Genomic DNA, 16875 nt, shown 5'->3' on the forward strand with positions numbered 1-16875 from the left:
AAAAAATACTTGGAAAATATAGAAAATATACTTTTAGCTCACAACTTAGAGATAATTGTTTACATCTTTATTTCTATTTATACATGTGATTTTTTTCTACCATCATTAACACTAATCCCCTGAGGTTTTGTTCCTTAGTGTTTTATCATAAGTTTTCCCTTTTATTGAATTTAATTCTTCAAAAGCATGTAAATGACTACACAGTTGTCTACACATAATTGTACCATGATGTTTTATGTATTCCTAATTTGTTGGACATTTAGCTTATTTCCAAAAAATAAACATATATTCTTTAATTTCTAGTAAGACTAAATATACTTAATATATTTATTTTTTAGCCGCCTTTATTTTCTCCTCCATGAATTACTTGCTCATGCCCTTTCCCTGTTTTGCACTGAGATCTTGTTGTATCTGATTATTTTTCTAATTCCCTTACGTAGCATGGACCTTCTGCCAGTAGTAGTTGTGGCAAATATTTGCTAGTTTGTTATTTCCATTTTGTTCATTATGACGTTCTTTACTGTACAGAGTTTAATTTGGGTGTGTTTACATCTCACTTTCCTTTATAATTTCCTTTACTGTTTTATGTTTACAAAGACTCACTGCCCCAACAAATTATGTTGGAGACTTCAAACATGGAGGTCTGGGATTACAAATGATTGACAGTACTAATTCTGTAACTTCAATCATACGTAATTATTAATAAATAATACCTACAGAGACAAGTCTTCTCTTAGGGGTATCTAAGACAGTTGTTAATTTTTTTGAATCAGCAGGAATAATATAGCTCAGAGAGTTTCCAAAAGAGAGAAAAAAATTAATCTCAGGGCATGACTATGGCAGCAAAAATCCAGTTCAGCCAGTCCCCAAGGACACAGAGGGGTATATTAATCACCAGTAATACTTTAGTTATTAGCAGTTACTTTTCCCATCTCACTTCTAAGCAAGATGCCAGTTTTCTCTACCTTTGTCTTAACAGCCACAAAGAAGTGAGAATGTTATGGGGCTGGCCCCCACGGCCGAGTGGTTAAGTTCACACTCTCCGCTTCGGGGGCCCACGGTTTTCCTGGTTCGGATCCTGGGCATGGACATGGCACCACTGGTCAGGCCATGCTGAGGAGTTGTCCCACATGCCACAACTAGAAGGACCCACAACTAAATATACAACTATGTATTGGGGGGATTTGGGGAGAAAAGGCAGAAAAAAAAGAAGATTGGCAATAGTTGTTAGCTCAGGTGCCAATCTTTAAAAAAAAAACCAAGAAGGGAGAATGTTAAAGTAGAAGAAGCACAGGTAAAGTAGAAAGCACATAGGTTTTAGAACCTGCTAGATGTGGGTTCGAATCCTGGATCCAACACTAACTAGTTAAGTTTACCCTAAAAAAGTCAAATGGCCTCTCAAAGCTTCCTCCTCTGTAACACAGGGGTCAGTGTTAGTGGCAGAGACTGGGCATTCAGTAAATTGTTTTGTAATGATTTCCAAGGGAATATCTTGCTTATTGTAAAATTACTACTAAGAATTAAGTGTTTATCTTTCAATACCATTTTCTGTTCGCATACAAATATTATGTGTACACAGTTTTTGTTTTTCTTTTGTTATTATTTTTAAAACATAAGGTGAGTGACTAAATCTCTTTTGTTTTGCAAGCAGCCTACAGAAAAGATTAAACCATTCTGAGGCACGACAGGAGGAAAATCCCCGCTACAGCACTAGGACAATAGGCACTTTAGGGAATGGTTTCCCTTGTCTCACTAAAAGTGGTAAAAATACAAATTACCGCAAAAGCCCCTCAAATAATTCCATCTGTATTTCAACTAGCAGTTTGTAGCATCTGTACACACAAACCAAATCTCATCCTCTTCTAAACACTTCGCCAGGTTCAGGGCTGGGGAAAACAGCAACGACAGTAGAATCAGATTTGGAGAAGAATAAACCACAGGGTGAAACTTCTGAGAATGGACCACTAACTAAAAACAAGTCTGATCACAAGAGAACAACAGCAAAATGTTAAATTCCTATTAAAACTGAAAAACTATTTAAGATAAACAAATACTTGGCTATAACAAAACTGTAAATACTAAATCACTAAAAAAATCTTAGTTTTGGGACTTTCCATTTTAAATTGTTGGCCTAACTCTGCTTTTCTTTTTCTAGAATAAATGCTTCAACCATGGAATTAAAGAATCTAAACCAATTTACATTAGTGTGAAAATATAGCTGCAGGGGAGAAACACCACAAAATAAATCCCCACGTCTCTCCGAGAAGACAAAAACATTGTTTGAAAACACGCCTGCTGTGAGGGCCAGGTACAGTCCAAATTCATTTCTAGAATTTCAGCATTGCGTAACTCAAGTGTGTTTCAGTGGAGCTAAGCATCAAGTTACATAATTATCAAATTACTGAATTTTATTTTGCTTCTTCAGCAAAGAACATGATGGGACTAGAGTGACAGCAAGAGAAGAGAAGAAATTTAAAGCAGTATATTTTGCTTATAATAAAAAACAACTTTTATTTTAAAAATCATTTAGGTGGAAGATCACAAATTTTCCACATTGTGTCCCAAGACTAAGCATTATACAATGGTCTTTAAAAACTTCAACTCTTGTTTGTCATGTTTTCAAGGTATTTTCAGTTGTTCCATTATTGAAAAAAAAGTTAATCAACAAATACTTTAGGCACTTTAACAGTTCATTAGGGAAGAATTCTGAATTCCTCTTTCTCATGGAGAATAGCACAGGTATTACTGGACATTCAAATACATTTTATAGAAAATTTAATAATAGCTACCTGCTCCTACAGCAATAATCACAAAATATATGGGATACATATTCCAGGGGAATGGCATGTGCATGGTTGATTTGAATTTAAAGCATCAGAGAATCAGTTGAATATAAAAAAATTGTTACCTAAAACCTCTTAATGTATTAATAACCATAATGAGGGATATTCATCTTAGAGAAAATGTACAATCTCCTCTAAAACATGACTTCAACAGAAGAGCACAAATGCAATCATTACAGGATTAACCCAACCTGGGAAGTGCTTAAGCAAAGAACTATAAATAAACTAAGTAGCATATCTTAGTTTCTTGTTCATGGGGAAAGTCTACAAATCAGAACTTGTTTTACTTAAAGCATTTTTAAAACGCAAACAAATGAGATGAGTGTCAGATTTTTTTCTTGATGCATACATTTGAAAATCTCAGATGACATGGATAAAATCTACAGAAGAGTACTCAATACACTATCACTAAATGATACTATTATTATAGACTTGAATTAACAAACCTAAAATAACTAAAGATATCTAATAAAAGTTTCATTTAAAAGTTGTTCACTGTGAACTGGAGGATAAAGGGTGGTGGTAGTCACTATGACTCAAATGAGGTACACCATCCCTGGGCTTCTCTTCCTCTTCAGCTTGCTCCTACAACACAGAAAATGTGCTTAGATGACATTTGTAAATAATCATTTGAAACACTAAAAACTAACTTTTCTGTGTGCAGGAAGCCAAGCCATGAAAAGCATTGTAAATGAAGCAGCCAGTGCCCTCTGGCTGGGTGTGCAAACCCCAAGATGAGCACAGCATAATTCATTTGGATGTGGGAGGAATCCTTTATTACTGTCTTAATTCTTCATTGGCTAAAATACAAAAATAAGTAACGTTCAATAACAGTCACTATTGAAGTTGACAAGGGCCCCTCCCTAACAGGATCCTTGGGTCTGTCAGTCATGCAAGGGGCTGGCTGATGGAGGAGGCACATCCCACACCACAGCCAAGCCCTCCATCCTACCCCTGCTCTTGGCCTACTGGGATCTACTACAGTTTATAAGGCTCAGATAAGATCACATGAGCTAATTTTAGCCAAACTGACCTCCAGAGAATGGACAAATGACTTCAAAGGTTCCTGCAAAGAAACCACAGACTGAAGATGAGGAACAACACAAGCAAGCAAGAGAAGATGGCAGAGCTTCTCTCCACGGAGCATGCAACGACCAGGCATGCGCTGGCAGCAGCTCCTGATGGAAAGCTGGCCACTGAACAAAGACTAAGGGAATAACTCCTTTTGTGAAAGAGTCTCACAGTAGCAAAGAGCTTTTGTTAATGGGTATCCAGAAACGTGTTTCATTTACATAATTTTGTGGCCATAAACAATGTATGCCCCCTATAAAAACTCTTAATAATTATACACTTAAAAATTGCAGAACAGAATTTGTCAGTTTTAAAATCTTCCAAACGAATGGTTCCAGTCAGCTCAGAACTCAGTTTTGGAAATATAAACATGCAATACTTTTGACTAGTTCCCAAGAAAAACTGTCATCAGAGAAGATGAAAATACAGCAGCTGAAACAAAAGCCTTCACACAATTGATGGGTGATGCCAAAAGATGAGTATCATGATTTAGTAAGTCTGAACAACAATCACTTTTTCAGTTTATTTCTATATATTTTGGGGTCGTATCTTTTTAAACCAAGACTAGAGAGACTGACCATCCCAGTTTGCCCATGACTGACCTGATCACAGCACTGAAGTCCACACCTGGGGGATCCCTCAGTTTCAGACAAACCAGGATGGTCAGTCAGCCTAGCCAAGACAACCATTAAAACCACACCTAAAAAACAGACTTCAGACATCAGCATCACGGCAGAGTGAGCACTTCCCTTAGTCTCTCCCCGTTAAGATACAACACAAAGAACATTCATAAACCAACAGAGGACATTCAAACAACACACTAGATGTCCAAGAGATCCACACAGCCATACGTCTGAAGGTGGGGCTGCTGGATCCCCCAGGAAGCAGTAGAAGGAGGTAAGGGGATCTCCTCTCCCTCCCCTAGCTGCAGCAATCTAGGGTGCGGGACCTCGCCAGCAGCCAGGGTGTAACACTGACAGAAGGGGAGAAAGTCAGCCCTCTGCAGGAGTCCTTGTACTCTCAGAGTTCACTCCCAGCCCTTGCGAATGTTCCACACTGAGGCAGCTAAGCAATCATGGGGGCATCCACACCAAGCTGAGCAACCCATGCTGGCAGACAGTGAGTGCAGAGCAGGATCACACATGCAAAAGAAAGTGCGCCTCTCCCTCCCACCTAGCACACCAGCTCAGCTGGTGGGCCCAAGCAGGGGATCCGCACCAGAGCACCTGCAAATACATGTGTAGATCAGCAGCGGCCAGTGGGCAAACACAGACAGGCCCTATCAGCACAGCTTCCAACAGACAGGCACATCTGCCAGGGATTGTGGTGGGCCCAGAAAACACAGCTCCTGCCACCACCAGTGGCAGCAGATGGAAGCTGCAACCAGATACTACCACTATGCAAAGGCACAAATCCACCCCATCAGACAGCATGAAGAGGTAGATTAACACTCCAGACCAGAAGGAAGATGACAAGTACCCAGAAACCAATCTTGGATGCATGGAAATCTACAGTCTAAATGACAGACAATTTAAAATAGCTATCATAAAAAAAACTCAATGAGTTATAGGAAAACTCAAAAAGACACTTCAACGATCTCGGGAATAAAATTAAGGAACAGAGGGAATTCTTCACAAAAGAGATTGAAACTATTTAAAAAAACAAACAAAAATGTTGGAGATGAAAAACACAAGGAACAAAATAAAAACCAATCTGGAGTCCTTAAAAAATAGAGCTGATATTATGGAGGACAGAATGAGTAATTTAGAGGACAGAAATACAGAAATCCTGCAGATGGAGGAGGAGATAGAACTAAGACTAAAAAGAAATGAAGATTCTCAGACAAATATCTGACTCAATTAGGAAATGCAACATAAGGATTATAGGGACTCAGGAGGGAGAAGAGCATGAGGGAGAAAGGAGCAGAGAGATTGTTCAAAGAAATAATAGCTGAAAACTTCCCAAAACTGAGGAAGGAGCTGGAATTACATGTAAACGAAGCTAACAGAACTCTTAATTACATCAACATAAAAAGATCTTCTCCAAGGCATATATTAGTAAAACTAGCAAAAGCCAATGACAGAAAAAATGCTAAGGGCAGCAAGACAGAAAGAAGAAAATAACCTACAAAGGAATGCCCATCAGGCTCAGCAGATTTCTCAGCAGAAATTTCACAGGCTAGTAGAGAGTGGAATGACATATTCAAAATCCTGAAAGACAAAAACTTTGAGCCAACAATACTCTATCCAGTGAAACCATCCTTCAGATATGATAGAGAAATAAAAACTTTCCCAGATAAACAAAAGCTAAGGGAGTTCAACCAAAGATGCGCTCCCTTACAAGAAATAATCAAGAAGACCCTCATACCTGAAAAAAAAAAAAAGGTTTACAAACTGTTGAGCAAGGAGATAAGTAGACAGACAAAAATCAGAAAATTGAAGCTCTCTATCAGGACAGGGCAGCAAACAATTAATTATAACATTAGAGATAAAGGGAAGGAAACCATCACTTCATTTTAATCACAAACTCACAACACAAAATGGAATAAGTTGTGACAACAATAACTTAGACAGGAAAGAGGAAATGGATGGAACCTGCTTAGACTAAGGGAATAAGAGACTATCAGAAAAAAGACTATCTCTTCTATGAGATCTTTTATACAAAACTCATGGTAACCACTAAAGAAAAAATCAGAACAAAGACACAAATGATAAATAAAGAGAAAACCGTCATAAAGAAGCATGAAACTGAACAGGCAGTTGGATATGCAAGGACAAGAAACAAGGGAAATATACAACAATTGGAAAACAAGTGAGAAAATGGCAGCATTAAGCCCTCATGTATCATTAATTACTCTAAATGTAAATGGATTGAATTCTCCAATAAAAAAATAGAGTGGTTGGATGGATTAAAAAACAAAACCCAACAATATGCTGCCTCCAGGAAACACATCTCAGCTATAAAGACAAACACAGGCTCAGAGTGAAGGGATGGAAGACAATACTCCAAGATAATGGCAAACAAATGACAGCATACGTTGCCATACTTATACCAGACAAAATAGACTTCTAGATAAAAAAGACAATGAGAGACAAAGAGGGGCAGTATATAATGATAAAAGGGACACTCCATCAAGAGGACATACCACTTATAAATATATATGCACCTAACACAGGAGCATGAAAGTACATAAAGCAACTATTAACAAACCTAAAAGAAGATATTAACAACAACACAATAATAGCAGGGGACCTTAACACCTCAATTTCATCAATGGATAGATCATCCAGACAGAAAGTCAACAGGAAACAGTGGAACTAAATGAAAAACTAGACAAAATGGACTTAATAGATGTATATAGAACACTCCATCCAAAATCAGCAGAATACACATTCTTCCCAAGCGCACATGGAACATTTTCTAAGACAGACCATATGTCAGGAAACAAGGTAAGCCTCAACAGATTTAAGAAGACTGAAATCATATCAGGCATCTTTTCTAACCACAATGCTATGAAACTAGAAATCAACCACAAGAAAATAGCTGAGAAAGTGACAAATACGTGGAGACTGAACAAGATGCTACTGAAAAACCAATAGATCAATGAGGAAATTAAGGAAGAAATCAAAATATATCTGAAGACACATAACAGTGAAAATATATCATACCAATTCATTTGGGATGCAGCAAAAGCAGTCCTAAGAGGGAAATTCATAGTAATCAGGCCCACCTTAACAAATAAGAAAAATCTCAAATAAGTAATCTTAAAGTACATCTAACAGAACTAGAAAGAGAAGAACAAATAAAGCCCAAAGTCAGTAGCAGGAAGGAAATAATAAAAGAGCAGAAATAAAACCAAAAAACCAGCAGAAAGAATCAAAGAACTAAGAGCTGATTCTTTAAGAAGATAAACAATATTGACAAACTCTTAGCCAGACTCACTAGGAAAAAAAGAGAGAAGCCTCAAATAAATAAAATTAGAACTGAAAGAGGAGAAATTACAACAGATACCACAGAAATGTGAAGGATTATAAGAGAATACTATGAAAAACTATATGCCAATAAATTGGACAATCTAGAAGAAATGGATAAATTCTTACACTCATACAACCTCTCAAAACTGAATCAAGAAGAAATAAAGAATCTGAATAGAATAATCACAAGTAAAGAGATTGAAACCACAATCAAAAACCTCCCCCAAAATAAAATTCCAGGATCAGATGGCTTCTCCGGAGAATTCTACCAAGCATTCTAGGATTTAACACCTATCCTTCTCAAACTATTCCAAAAAATTGAAGAAGATGGAACATTTCCTAACACATTCTATGAGGCCAACATCACCCTGATCCCAAAGCCAGATGAGGACAACACAAAGAAGGAAAATTACAGAACAATATCGCTGATGAAAATAGATGAAAAAATCCTCAACAAAATATTGGCAAATCAAATACAGCAATATACTAAAAGGATCATACACCATGATCAAGTGGGATTTGTAGGGATGCAGGGATGGTTCAACATCCGCAAATCAATCAATGTGATAACCACATTAAGAAAATGAGGAATAAAAAACACATGATCATCTCAATATATGCAGAGAAAGCATTCAATAAGATCCAACATCCACTTGTGATAAAAACCTCAATAAAATGGGTATAGAAGAAAAGTATCTCAACATAATGAAGGCCATAGATGACAAATCCACAGCCAACATCATACTCAATGGGAAAAAACTGAAAGCCATCACTCTGAGAACAGGAACAAGACAAGGGTGCCCACTCTTGCCACTCTCATTCAACATAGTACTAGAGGTTTTGACCAGAGCAATTCAGCAGGAAAAAGAAATAAAAGGTATCCAAATTGGCAAGGAAGAAGTTAAACTCTCAGTGTTTGCAGACAACATGATTTTATACTACAAAACCCTAAAGAATCCATCAGAAAACTATTAGAAATAATCAACAACTACAGCAAAGTTGCAGGGTACAAAATCAACTTACAAAAATCAGTTGCATTTCTATACTCTAACGAGGAGCTAACGGAAGGAGAACTCAAGAATACAATCCCATTTACAATCGCAATGAAAAGAATAAAATATCTAGGAATAAATTTAACCAAGGAGGTGAAAGACCAATACAATGAAAACTATAAGACATTACTGAAATAAATCAATGATGACATAAAGAAATGGAAAGATATTCCATGCACATGGATTGGAAGAATAAACATAGGTAGAATGTCCATACTACCTAAAGCAATCTACAGATTCAATGCAATCCCAAACAAAATCCCAATGAGATTCTTCATGGAAATTGAACAAAGAATCCTAAAATTCACATGGGGAAACAGAAGACCTCAAATAGCTAAAGCAATCCTGAGAAAAAAGAACAAAGCTGGAGGCATCATAATCCCTGACTTCAAAATGTACCACAAAGCTATAGTAATCAAAACAGCATGGTACTGGTACAAAAACAGACACATAGATCAATGGAACAGAATTGAAAGCCCCAGAAATAAAACCACACATCTACGGACAGCTAATCTTCGACAAAGGAGCAAAGAACATACAACAGAGAAAAGGAAATCTCTTCAATAAATGGTGTTGGGGAAACTGGACAGCCACATACAAAAGAATGAAAGTAGACCATTATCTTTCGCCATAAACGAAAATTAACTCACAATGGATTAAAGACTTGAAGGTAAGACGTGAAATCATAAAACTCTAGAAGAATATATAGGCAATACACTCTTTGACATCAGACTTAGGAACATCTTTTTGAATATAACGTCTACTTGGGCAAGGGAAACAAAAGAAAAAATAAACAAGTGGGACTTCATCAGACTAAAGAGCTTCTGCAAGGGAAAGGAAACTAGGAACAAAATGAAAAGACAACCCAACAACTGGGAGAAAATATTTGCAAATCATATATTCCACAAGGGGTTAATCTCCAAAATATATTAAAAAACTCACACAACTTAACAACAAAAACCAAACAATCGATCAAAAACTGGGCAGAGGATATGAACATTTTCCCAAAGAAGATATACAGATGGCCAATAAACACATGAAAAGATATTCAACATCACTAATCATCAGGGAAATGCAAATCAAAACTACACTAAAATATCACCTTACATCTGCTAAAATAGCTATAATCACCAAGACAAAAAATAACAAATGTTGGAGAGGTTGTGGAGAATAGGGGAACCCTCATCCACTTCTGGTGGGAGTGCAAACTGGTCCAGCCACTATGGAAAACAGTATGGAGATTTCTCAAAAAGCGAAAAATAGAAATACCATACGACTCAGTTATCCCTCTACTGGGTATTTATCTAAAGAACTGGAATCAATAATTCAAAGAGACCCAAGCACCCCTATGTTCATTACAGCATCATTCACAGTTGCCAAGATGTGGAAGCAACGCAAGTTCCCACTGACTGACAACTGGATAAAGAAGATGTGGTGTATATACACAATGGAATACTACTCTTCCATAAAAGAGACAAAATTGTCCCATTCACAACAACATGGATGGACCTTGAGGGTGTTATGTTAAGCAAAATAAGCCAGACAGAGAAAGACAAACACCCTATGAGTTCACTCATAAGCGGAAAATAAACACACACATGGACAAAGAGAACAGATTAGTGGTAATCAGAGGGGAAGTGAGTTTGGGGGTGGGCAAAAGGGGTAAAGGGGCACATACATATAGTGACTAATAATAATGTACAACTGTAATTTCACAATGTTATAAACTATTATGACCTCACTAAAATAAAATAAATAGACTTCAGATAATGGCAACACAAAGCTCTGAATCGAGTTTCCAAAAAAGAATCATTCATATTAATATTTTAATGAGAGCAAACTCATTTTTAACTGTTAAAATAAATACTATTAATTTCATTTTTATGTACACTTTTTTAGTTTCTTTTTTAGTCTACGGCTTTAAGGTACAAAATACAATTTGTATAGTAGTAAGTCATATAATTTTCAAATAAACAAATAATCCACATATATGGAGATATGTGATCAACTTTCTTTACTGACAGGGTAAGCAAACTAACAAGTTTGAAGATGGCTGCGCCAGGCTGCCACCTGCCCATAGAGCCATAGAGAATTGATCTTGACAGATTCCTTGAGATGCCTTAGCTTGGTATCTTTCTATAGATATAATTCCTTTTATCTTTTGAGTTCATATGGTTCAAGGAAAAAAATATACATACAAACAAATAATCCAGTGACAACTTTCCCACCTACCCTCCCCCATCGGCCAATTCATAGTACCCCCATCCGGTGATCCCTGTTATCAGTCTAACTCACCCATGCAAAGTGGTTGTTATAAGAATACAAAGAAATGTGAATATATATTCTTATGTTTGTTCTCATGCACAAAAGGTAGCACATGATAATTCTGTTTTCTGACTCTCTTTTCACTTAGCAAAATACCTTGGAGATCTTCATCAGGTTATAAAGAGCATTGTTGTTCTTGTTTTCACAGCTGCACAGTATTACCCTGAATGGATATTTCATAATTTATTTAACTGGTTCCATATTTTTGGATGTTTAGGTTGTTTCCAATCTTTTTTCCAATCATATAATGCTGCAGTGAAAAAGGAGCACACATTTCATCTTGCATGTGTGCAAGGCGATCACAGAATGACTTTTCAGAAGTGGAAGTGCGGGCCCAAGCAGACATGTTTTCCTGCAGATAAATACCACCACAGCGGGCCCCACACAAGGTGCCCGTCAACAGTGCCAAATGCCTCGGGCCAGGGCCTGTTTCCGCATAGCCTTGTCAACAAATTTTTGGAGTCTTGCCAAGATGACTGAAAAATGGTCTCTCACTATAGTTTTAATTTACATCTGTTTCATTATGAGGAAGTTAAAGATCATTTTGCATATTTAAAAGCCATTTGTATTTCCTTCTCTGTGAAATGTCTCTTTATATCCTTGGTCCACTTTTCTGTTGGAATGATTATTCATCTTTTGGTCTTGATAAATTAGGAAGATTAGTCCTTTGTCTACAATATGAGATGAACTATTTTCTCCAAGTTTGTGATTTCTCTTTTTTACTTTTCTTACGATCTTTTTTAATATGCAGAAATTTTTGTTGTTTGTTTATTTAAAAAAAATGAAATTATCAAACTTTTCTTTTATGGCTTTTAGATTTGAGTAATAGTTGGAAAATGCTTCTCCACTCCCAGATCATAAAGCCTTCTCCTTTGTTTATGTCTATTACACTTACGGTTTCTTTCTTACATTTAAATCTTTGATAAATCTGAATCTGTCCCAGGACATGGTATGAAGTAAAGACACAATATCTTTGCCCAGGTGGCTATTCACCTGTCCCAAGACCACCTACTGAATGGCCCTCATCCTCCCCACCAGTCTAAGACGTGTGAACCACATACTAAACTGCCATGTGCATTTGCTCCTACTTATGGCTTTTCTCTTCTGTTTCTTTAGTTTGTCTCTCTATTCAAGTACCAGTACCACACTGTTTTACTTATTACAGCCTTATGTTTTAATATGATTCCTAGGCTATTTAGTGTTTTATATACAATAAGAGAGTTCTGTCTCTGTACAGGTTTTAAAACCAGACAGCTGAGGGCTCAAACCCCCGCTCCCCCTATAGCTGTGTGACGTTGGGCAAGTGATTTAACCTCTCTGAACCTTAGTTTCCTAACCTGTGACTTGGAGATAATCATAACTTCTTTCCTGGATCATTTTAAGGATTAGAGATCCTCGGGTGAAGCCTTATTACACACACGTGGTAGACTCTCCGTGGTAGCTATCACAGGTATGTTGCCAGGTTTCAAATTGTTAAGACTGTATCCAGATTCAATAGAAACTGTTAGCTTGCCTACTTGTGTTTACCAAGTGAAAAATCATCTCAAATGAACAAATCTCTGATCAAAGAAGAATTCTGAGGAGAGAGTAAAGAAGAACCTTAAAACCCTAACTGAATTAATTACCTATTTAAAAAACATTTATTGAGCAATTATTATACGCCAGGAACTCTGCTGAGTTTTAAGGATGCAAATAAAATACAACATCCAATGTTTGGGTGCTGACTACCCATCATTTGCTAGGCGTTGACTCTCTGCTGAGTGGCTGATTAGAGGGCGTCCTCTGCCGTTCCCTCCTCCTCATCGCATTCTCACGGCCTGACTGTGATGACACTGCCCTCGCCCTTCCCCTGCGTCGCAGCCTTGGGCTCACCTTTGCCTTCCCTGCCCAGGCCTCTTCCCGTGCTCGACCATCACTGCTGCTCTTCCAGGGCTTCCATCTGGCCACGGCCTACCCACGCACCCTACGCCATTCAGTCCACTTTCAGTCTCACAGCACGATGACTGATGGATCTTCATCTCCCTCCGTCAAGTTTCAAACAAGCGGATCCAAAGTCCCACTGCACAGCTTCATCCGGACCCTCTACAAGCTCCCAAAACTCAGAAACTACCAAAAGGAGTTCATCGTTTTATATTCTAAAGCTCTTTTTACCTCCCACCCAAAGTTCCCTGAACTCGCTCTGTAGTTTCTTTCATCCACACTCCCTCCTCCACCAGCTAATTTCCTTGCTGTGGGCAGGATTCTCAGACGACCCCTGATAGAATCCCCTCCCCTGAGTGGGGTGGAACCTGTCACTGCCGTCTAGATCACCAAATACGGCAAAAGTGATGGGACAGTCGCCCCCTTGATTGTATCACAATATGACACCAACTCAACTGATTGGAGCCAGAATCTCTGCTGGCCTTGAAAATGGGACAGCATGCTGTAAGAGGGCCACGTGGCAAACAAGTGCAGAGCCTCTTGGAGCCAAGAGTGGCCCCTGTTTGACAGCCAGAGAAAACGGGAACCTCAGTCCTACAACCACAACAAACTGAATTCTGCTGAAAATCAGATGAGCTTGGAAGAGACCACTGAGCTCCAAAAGGAACTCAGCCAGGCCAACACTCTGATTTTACCTTTTGAGACCCTGAGCAGAGAATCCCTTTAAGCCTGGACACCTGACCTACAGAAAATCTGAGGTAACAGAAAAGGGGGGTTTTAATCCACTAAGTTTGTGGTAATGTGTTATGCAGCAATAGAAAACAAATACACATCTACTCATCCTTTAGGAGTTAACTCAGGAAGCTTTCTTTGATCCTACTTCCTTCTCCCCACTCCACCCACACTAGGTTGGGTAACCCTCTGAAGCCTGGAAATATCCTGTGCTAATCTCTGTTATTGGGCCTCTGGCACTGGACTGCCATCATCCATCCTATTGGTCTCACCTGCTTGATGAGCTTGCTGAGACAATGTCTTAACCACCCTTCATCCCCAGAACATAGTCTGGCACCTAGTCTAGCTCAACAAACATTTGCTGAATGAAGGCATGAATGCAAGGTTCAAGAATAGTATTTTTGGGCCTGGTAAATGACACACTGAAAGTTACCATGGATATCTTCGTGCAACTAATAAAGTAGCATCCTGATAACAGGTACTATAACCCAGTGCTTCTCAACCTGTAACATGCATACAAATCACCTGGGCCTCTTGTTAAAATGCAGATCTTGAGTCAGTAGGTCTGGGGTGGGGCCTGAGATTATGAGTTTCCAACAAGCCAGCTGACGCCACTCAAGGTCTGGGGGCCACAGGCGGGGCCGCATGGCCGCTGCTCCATAGAGCGGGTGGGGGTGGGAGAGCAGGAACCCATCCTATCTGCCTCTCTTGTGCTGCATGTGAAACAATGAACTGAATCGGGTCTAATTTTCTAGGGTAGCTCTTTACCCCAATTTCATCCCCCTTTACCCACTCGACACGTGAAATTTACATAATTCAAAACAACATGAGTCCTGTCTCATACAGGTTCTACTGCAAAAACTGAAATAGTAACAAGAAATAGTATTTAAAGAGTTGATTACGTGAGCACAACAGCTCCTGAAGCATTTTTATAATCACTGTATCATTCAAATATAGAAAGGAATACAGAACATGCTGCCTGTCACTCAGTTGGTGGATTAGGGTGTTTGGTTCACCCTTCTTTATTTGCTATTGAAATTCTGCCTAGATAGAAGAAACATATTCCTCACAAAAATGACATTACCTCTTCCTTAAGAGTTAAATTACTCAAGCTCCTTATGTGCATATGTCTTTTGGATGGATCAAGATTATAGATGTGTAGACATACACAGGAAAGATGATAATTTTGCACGTCAAAATAAATTTACATTTCTCTTATGCTATGCTGCCCTCATTCTTTGAACAATTTTGCAAATAAAAAAGGATTTACTACTATATGATAGAGCAGGAAGAATTCTGAATTTGGGGTCTGGTGACCTAAGACCAAACGCCAACCCTGCCATAAAGAGCTGCAAAACTGGAACAAACGACAGCGAGCCTCCGGCCCCGACTGCGCCGGTCTGTGAAATGAAGCACTTGGACTCCACGTTCCCCAGAGCTCCTGCGGCTCTAACATCCTCTGCCTCTGTCTGGGCTAACGCTTTCATAAAGCACATAAATCCACACCACTATTAATGAATAGAGAATTAATTTTTTAAAAAAAGGAAAAATGAGCCCTTTTATCCTCCCAGACAGAACTCTTAAGGAAATAGACATGAATGGAGAAAAATAAAACCATTACTGTGATTTCTCAGGTTTCAAACTTTAGCTCTGAAAACTGAAAATAAAGCTTTAGGAATAAAACCCAGTGCTCCGAAAGGGGGAGATAATGGTTTAAGGAACATAAAGTAAGTCTTTGCTATGGTACCTCTCCATCTGCCAATTTAAAATCCATCATTTCGGAAGAGAGGATTATGAGGTGGGAAAATAACCAAAAAGGCCTGATTTCTGTTCCCTCCTGATGGCCTTGGATGCATCATATACTTATACTACAAGTTACAATGATGTTTTCTAATTAATCGGTGTCTTCATTTCCCTGTCTATGAATTCCAATCAAGGAAGCAAAACAAAGGATTTTCACCCACCAACTTGTGTTTGGTGATTTCAAGCCATGACCTTGGAACTGTCGGGCAACGCCTCCACCCTTCCCTTCACCGTCAGACCGCACTCCAGGAGCACTCCAGGGCTTTCGGGCACCTGCTGGTCCTCTGCCATCAGAACAGAGGGTGACACCCACTGGCTGCATGAACTGTAGGAAACACTGAAAGCCTGTTTAACAACTCCAGTGATAAACCACTATCTGAATTTCACCTGCTGTTTCAAGTCCACTTTTCAAATTCTTTTTTGCTCTGATTCAATGTGGGATACAAACTAAAGACAAATGAAATTAACCTTCTAGATAAAAGTACAGGAAAAGATTACTTGCCATTGCTCTCATGGAATTCAGATGCAGACAGAGAGGAAATGCTCTCAATTTTGTTCAAGTAATAATATAGCTACAGTCTCTGAGTGACATCTCTATAGTATTTGTATTACTCACGTTTTTTATGTTCTGTATTTTATGATGCTTTGACATTTAGCGGCTTGCGGACAGAGGAGGGACTGGCCCTTTCAGAGTGAGCTCATTCCTAGAGGCAGCAAACAACTTGTCTGTGATCACGCCCTTGATGTGCAAACCAATGAAGCCTGAGTCCACACCCCTCTCACGTCTTTCTATCAGGCGCCTGCACTTTGGGACACTATTCTCCTGCCCTGAAGCATCCCGGGGCAGGCAGACCATTAAGACGGCCCTTAGAGCCGGACCACCGAAATTATCCAAACCAGCGATGCTAAGTCTGCTCCCCCTGCCTCGCCCACTCCTTCCCACAGAACACGATGAGGCTTGTGCCCACATTCTCCCTTGCTCCTGCTGCCTCCTGGCCAACTCTGGTGCATCCCTGGGCACAGCGTGATGTCCCTGGCCTCCTGGAAAAGAGAGTAACAAACGATCTTCAGTGGCAGTGGTCTCTTGATCAGTGAGCCTCAATACACCTGGATAAAAACAAAATTCCAGGTATGTTTTAAAACAGTATTTGCTGA

At 38.9% G+C, this 16875-nt stretch overlaps 1 long non-coding RNA gene across 4 annotated transcripts in view; it reads right to left on the bottom strand.

Annotated features, from left to right (window-relative positions):
• LOC111772388 (uncharacterized) overlaps nucleotides 1-16875 on the bottom strand; it is a 139583-nt gene that overhangs the window by 60876 nt on the left and 61832 nt on the right. For 3 of the 4 annotated variants that reach the window (XR_011420914.1, XR_011420913.1, XR_011420912.1), the window contains exon 7: nucleotides 15882-16761. This is a non-coding gene — a long non-coding RNA (uncharacterized lncRNA). The remainder of the gene's footprint in view (nucleotides 1-15881; nucleotides 16762-16875) is intronic. The other variant, XR_011420915.1, reaches the window with a different exon arrangement.

Source organism: Equus caballus, chromosome 8 (assembly GCF_041296265.1).
Source record: "Equus caballus isolate H_3958 breed thoroughbred chromosome 8, TB-T2T, whole genome shotgun sequence".
Lineage (NCBI taxonomy): Eukaryota > Metazoa > Chordata > Mammalia > Perissodactyla > Equidae > Equus > Equus caballus.